The sequence below is a fragment of the Octodon degus genome, unplaced genomic scaffold (assembly GCF_000260255.1).
Source record: "Octodon degus isolate 3935 unplaced genomic scaffold, OctDeg1.0 scaffold00178, whole genome shotgun sequence".
In the NCBI taxonomy this organism is placed as follows: domain Eukaryota; kingdom Metazoa; phylum Chordata; class Mammalia; order Rodentia; family Octodontidae; genus Octodon; species Octodon degus.
This window is the reverse complement of record NW_004524754.1, coordinates 4,326,018-4,330,445: the sequence shown is the minus strand read 5'-3', so window position 1 is coordinate 4,330,445 and position 4,428 is coordinate 4,326,018. Positions and strand designations below refer to the sequence as shown.

The 4,428-nt window shown below is 47.8% G+C and overlaps 1 long non-coding RNA gene across 1 annotated transcript in view; it reads right to left on the bottom strand.

Moving 5' to 3' along the window:
• Nucleotides 1-2,356: 2,356 nt before the first annotated feature.
• Nucleotides 2,357-4,428, bottom strand: part of LOC111813284 — a 2,887-nt gene continuing 815 nt past the window's right edge. The window contains exons 2-5 of the long non-coding RNA XR_002818586.1: nucleotides 4,198-4,391; nucleotides 3,704-3,955; nucleotides 3,185-3,334; nucleotides 2,357-2,878 (exon numbers count right to left, since the gene is read on the bottom strand). This is a non-coding gene — a long non-coding RNA (uncharacterized LOC111813284). The remainder of the gene's footprint in view (nucleotides 2,879-3,184; nucleotides 3,335-3,703; nucleotides 3,956-4,197; nucleotides 4,392-4,428) is intronic.

The following is a 4,428-nucleotide window of genomic DNA, read 5'->3' as shown; positions in this document are numbered from 1 at the left end:
ACCACTAAGAAGAATATATGCAGTGTATTATTTGTTGAAACTGTACTTCCGATTTGATTTGAAACTGTCTCATTGCTCTGTTCATCAATAAAACTTTGAAAAAAAATAAAAAAATAAAAAATAAAAATAAATTTAAAAAAATACTTTTTAAAAAGAAAATGTATCCACTAACTCATCATTCCCAATTTTTAACTTTTTATGCTTTCCTCATGAAAGAAACTTACAAAGTGCAGATCAGCTTATGCCTTGCCTCAGCTTGATCTTCGTCATATTGCTGTATCATAAACAAGAAACGTGTGATCTCCACGGGGTTTTATAAACCAGTTTGAGGACACTCAGGAGTGTTTTTGTACGGGGCACCAGCTGAGCCTCAACCTTGTCAGGCCCAACTGCAGTCTCTGGAGGAGGCACAAGAGACCCTAGGCGGCTTGTTCTCTACTAACATCTAAGAAGCCTCCCCAGACATCTGCTGCTGAGAGGAAGCCTTCTCCATTCTCTAAACCAGTGGGAAGATACATGATGTCCAGTTACTTGGAAGCCCCGCTCCCATAACCACACTTCCTAGCTTTCCACACTTCCCAGACCTGCCGCCCTGGTCACTTGTGAGGAGCCAGGCTTGAGTCTTGGCCAGCCAGCCTCACACAGATGATTAGCCTGGAGCTGCACCTGTCCTCAGATCAGCAACATTGGCACCAGACCCCACTAGCTCCCCTGGATCTGGGGTCGAGTCTGTACAGAGCCCCAGGCATCAGCTAGTCCTGCAAGCCAGCCTACATCACTTCTCTAACCATGGGTGTCACCAATCCCCATACCTGCAAGGTTCCTCAGCTCTAAGAGGTCCTCACCAGTGTGGCACAGGTGGGAAGGGGCAGGAATGATAGTCACATGGTCTCTGGGGCAATGACTTGAGACCTTTTCTCTGCAGATCTGAAAGGCAAGGCTTCTGGGTGACAAATGGTTACAGAGGCTAGCAGCTGGACTGTGGGTGGGTCCACAGGGCAGAGGTGAGTGGGGGACCTCAACTGTGCAACTTGGCCACAGGCACTATCCTGGGGCTCTTAAACTGTGTGTGTGCTTGTGCTTGCTCTGATAGATCCTCATCCTGGCGAGGTGTGCGGAGCGCAGCACCCCGCAGCCTACACTCACTGTCACATGCTCAGTCCCTGACTGAGCTGACCCAGCTGGTGACCCAAGTGACAACTAAGCCCAAGCGCCTCCTTCTTAGTGTGGCCACAGGTGATCCCGATGTCCTCCTATCCCAGTCCAATTGAGAGGTGGCAGGGGTTTTGGAGGGGCATCTCCTAAAGCCCAGTCCCAGCACTGTGCACAGGAGTGACGTGCCCACTTTTCCAGGAAAGGAATTTAGGCTCCTCTGGCTGCTTCTCCTCATGCTCAGCATTTGCAAGTGTGAGTTTCAGGGAGAAGAGTTCAATCTGGAATCTTATATAGGATCATGGAGGTAGCCTAAACTAGGTTTATAGATTATATGACCTTTTCCAGAGTGTTTGCCAAAACCAGCCATGGCCCACACCTAACTACAGCAGTTTAAACCAGATCTGTCCTGAGAAATAAGGAGGAACCTTCCCCAACTCAAGAAAACTGCTGTGCTTCCAAATTCAGGAAGGCAACCCTGCAACTATGTGAGGCCCTCTCCCAAGAATGTAAAACAGACTAGGGTTATATTCGATGCAAGGGCTTCAGGCTCAATGCCCAGCCTGGAGTGAGGGGAGGGAAGCAATGCAGAGAAGCGATTGCAAACCATGTTGAAAAATTATTTTGCCTTAATTGTAACAGTAATGGTTTCATATCTGGACAGAAATTTCCATTTAATAATGTTATTATATCCTACCTGTGCAATGTGTAAAGCAGACAGCCTGAGTGTAGGGGTGATATGAACACCCAGGACTTCAGGAAAAAAAAACACTAATACTGCAGCTCTCTCCCATTCCACTGCCCAAGTCTGGCTCTGAACTAGGAAATGTACTTCTTCACCAGCATTGAAGGACAGATCTGATATCCTTTCATCCAACCTTGCATTAGGCAACTGGTATTTTTCATGTCAGCTATTCAAGTAGGCTTGGGCTATAAAGCATCATGGATTTTTTTGTTTGTTTTGTTTGTTTTGTTTTATTGGTTTTTTTTTGTTTTGGGGGAGTTTTCTTGTTTGTTTGTTTGTTTTTTGTTTTTTTTTTTTGTTTTTTTTTCAGAACTGGGGATTGAACTCAAGACCCTTGCGCTTGCCAGGGCTGCACTTATTCCACCGAGTCATCTCCCTGGCCCCAAGCATCGTGGTTTTTAATATTATTTCTTTTAATAATTTTTTTAGTGGAACAGGGGATTGAGCTCAGGCCCTTGCACTTGTGAGGGAAGCACTTATTCCACTGAGCCATCTCCCTGGTAATCGTATTTCTTTAATGGGGTTTTAGCTGTTTTCCTTTAATGGCTAATTATGGTGAATTTCATCATGTTTTAAGGGTTTCACTAAGACATTGAATTGCCAAACTGGCCTGAAGCTTATGACTCCTGCCTCAGTGTCCCTTCAAGGTAATAAAATGACAGGGCTGCCCCACCAATCTCAGCCTCAACATTTTTATTTGCCTATTTACTAAATGGTCTTTCATTTCTTTTCTCTCTTTTCTAACAACATATTTTTTATTTTAAGTTTGGGGGAACTTTATAAAACACATTTTACACATACCTACTTTCACCAACAAGTTCTGCACACATTCAGTCCAGTTTGTGGTGCAGGCGTGCCCAGAGTTCTGAGAGAGAGGAGCAGCCTACTGCAGAACTCTTCCCAGGTCTCCACCCAGCCCTGGGTGGTGCTGACTCCAAGCCCTGGGAGGGAGGCAGGGTTCCTCCAGATTCTGCGGAGCTCCTGAGGAAGGACTCTGTGAGGGATGTTGAGCTCTAAGCCCCCATGCCAATCCCTCAGATTCATAGAGAACCTCCTCAGAGGAGAAGAAAGGGCTAAGAGAGTCTAAGATCTCAGCTACCACCAAGGAGAGGGTCAGTAGGGAGCACTGGGACATGACAGTCCAGACCACAGCAGCCCTGGGAAGGAGAGCCTGAGGTCTATGAGAGGCTCAGCACTCAGGACTCAGAGCACATGAAGGTAAAGAGTGGTTCCAAGCCTCTTCTGAAGCTGACCCAGGGACCCTGGGAATCGAGTACTCCACAAAACCTGGGTGTGGGCCAAGGTTGCCAGGATGCAGTGCCTGAGCACAGTGTTGGCAATGCTCTGGGTCACACTCGAGAGCTGAATGAAAGTAGAGTACATGGTGGCAGCCCCGGGCTCCTTGGCTTTCTTCTCTAGCTGCATCCAGGAGGAATCCTGCAATGGGGAGAGTACCAATTTTTAAATACTACTGGTCCCTGCATCAGACCACAGAATCCCAAGCAAGGAGGGAGACCGAAGATCAGGCCTGAAGCTCAGGAACTCAGGACTGTGGCCCACACTTAATGGGAAATTCTGGTCTGGTTTCCCTGCCATTGAGGACGTCTTACAAAAGAGTAACATGGTTGCATACAAGATAGAGCCAGGAATTGAACAGATGACCCAAATAGCAGGTCTTGATGGCAGGCGCCTGAAGGAGGTCATACATTCCTCTCCTTCTGAACACAGCCACTTCCCATGTCCCTCAGCATGATGCACAAAATAGTCAGGAGGGAACACCACCCTAAGAGGCTTTTCTCCACTCACCCTGCGTTTCATGGTCATAGGTGCAGTCCAGAGTGGCACCACTGGTACAAGTGGCCCTGCTTGGTCTGGCTTCAGCTTCACAGTCACAGATACAGTCAGTTTCTTCTTTAGCAAAAAAGATCGAGGTGGCTTTATAGGTACACGTGGCACTGGAGCTGCCAGCGAATCTGACTCTTCACTCCAGCATGGGTTGTGGATCTGCCTCTGGTTTGGAGTTTGCTGCAGGAGCTGATTCTTGCTCTCCAGTTGGACCTTGAATGGGTGATGTGCCACAGAAAAGGTGGCCAAAATCAATCACTTGCTCAGAAATATTCCCTACGAACCCCAAAATCATCCAACCCTGATTCCAAAACAGATCTGCTCCCTGTGTTTCACTGTCGGCGGGGTCTGAGGCTCATGTTTGGGCCTATCCTATCCCAGCCGGGAGCCTTCTCCTGCTGGATCCAGCACACTCTCTTCTTGTGCTCTGGTGAACCAATCCCAACCCTCCTCACCCTCAGTCATGGCTCTCATGGTCTCTTTCTCTTCCAGCTGCATCAGTAGAAGGTTCACACGGTGCTCCAAGTCTAAGCTAGGCATGTGCAAAAGCACATGCTCCACCAGCTGCTTGAGGCATGTGAACTCTGGTGGCTGATTGAACTACTCTGAGTAGTTTTCAAGCCACATGCCAAAGATGGTAGAGATGGCACTGAGGGCAGATGGGTGGGCAGTGTCAAGAAACCCAG